Source organism: Limulus polyphemus, unplaced genomic scaffold, assembly GCF_000517525.1.
Source record: "Limulus polyphemus unplaced genomic scaffold, Limulus_polyphemus-2.1.2 Scaffold2677, whole genome shotgun sequence".
NCBI lineage: Eukaryota > Metazoa > Arthropoda > Merostomata > Xiphosura > Limulidae > Limulus > Limulus polyphemus.
Window position 1 is genome coordinate 14,491 of NW_013668287.1, and position 1,599 is coordinate 16,089.

The 1,599-nt window shown below is 38.6% G+C and overlaps 1 protein-coding gene across 1 annotated transcript in view; it reads left to right on the forward strand.

The window, feature by feature from the left end:
* The window catches only part of LOC106467608 (collagen alpha-1(I) chain-like), a 72,287-nt gene that overhangs the window by 2,266 nt on the left and 68,422 nt on the right, over positions 1-1,599 (forward strand).

Here is a 1,599-nt window from a genome sequence, read left to right on the forward strand (position 1 = left end):
AATTTCGCGCAAAGCTACACGAGGGCTATCTGCGTTAGCCGCCCCTAATTTTGCAGTGTAAGACTAGAGGGAAGGCAGCGCTTGGGATACTCTTTTACCAACGAATAGTGGGATTGAACGTCACTTTATAATACCCCCACGGCTAAAAGAGCGAGCATGTTTGGTGGGAGGGGGATTCGAACCCGCGACCCGCAGATTGCGAGTCGAGCGCCCTACCCACCTGGCCGTGCCGGGCCAGATGGTCGTGGTGCCTAGAGATTTATATTTATATGAGTTCCGAGGACTTTTAGAACCGTTGGGACATCTTAGATGCTGATGCTTCATCAGTGATTCTGATTTTCACTTGGTAGCCCCTGTCTGCTTGACTGTCACATTATAACACTCCCACGGCTAAAAGGGGGATTCGAGCGCCCAGTCCACCAGATTTCGAGTCGAGCGCCCTAACCACCAGGCCTACCTATGTTATATAGATATGTATTAATCGGCAGTTTTTGTGGTATTACATCATAACAAGACTGATAGTCATTTTTTAAAATTCTGTCAGCCTTATTAATTGTGATTTAATATTACAAACTAACGTTTTGTCACCATAAACCGTTATATACTATGATAGATATATATTAGTCAAAGAAAGCGTTCGTAAAAGGAAACTAAAGAAAGCTACTTTTATTTATATGAATATATAAGAATTGCTACATACTAGCGCTCTGTCCACTGCGGGAATCGAACCAGGGTCACAAACGTCATATCAATAATAAGATTTGTAATGGCATGATAAATAGTAGGTTATGATAGAAATGTGAAATATTTTTATAATTATTGTGATGTTTATTTTTATCCCGAACTTAAAATACTTGTAAGAAATTTAAAACAAGAACATAGACACAGCTAAAACAGGATTTAAATAGAATTAAAACGTAGCACAATGTTTCTCCGCCCGACGATGTCAAGTTAACTATGGCGAAACGTTACATTCTATTTTGAGCCTAGCCTGGGCTAGTTGTTAGCATGTCTAGACTGTGAATTGAGGATTCTATGTTCGAGACTCGTTTATGCTTAAAAGCGCTTTTCTCTTCGATGATGTGGGTGCATTATAAGATGGACGATCAAACCCCACTACTCACTCAGACAAGCATAACCCAGTATCTAGCAGTGGGTGTCTTAGACTAGCTGCCATCACTCTAGTCCAGGGGTCGGCAACCCTCCAAAGAAGAAGAGACATTTTTGTTTGTTTGTTTGTCTAAGACCAAAACATTTCAAGAGCCGCAGTGTGTCCTAACGGTCTAACCTTAAAAAAAAGAAAACAAAAATCTCCCGGTGGTAAGTCTTCGGATTTATAACGTTAAAATCAAGGGTTTGATTCCCTTATGAACACAGTAGATAGCCCGCTGTGGCTTTGATATAAGAAAAACATACAAACACACATAAAGAAAATAAAAAACTTTCTTCAAAGAAGAGAATTTTTTTAAAAACTAATGTAAAACTCAGGGTCTTCGGAACCGCAATGATCAATCGCTTATATTAATTAACCAAACAGTTTTATTTTTAGTTGTTTGTTTGTTTTTAAATACATTGCAAAAAATTAATTATATCTAAATA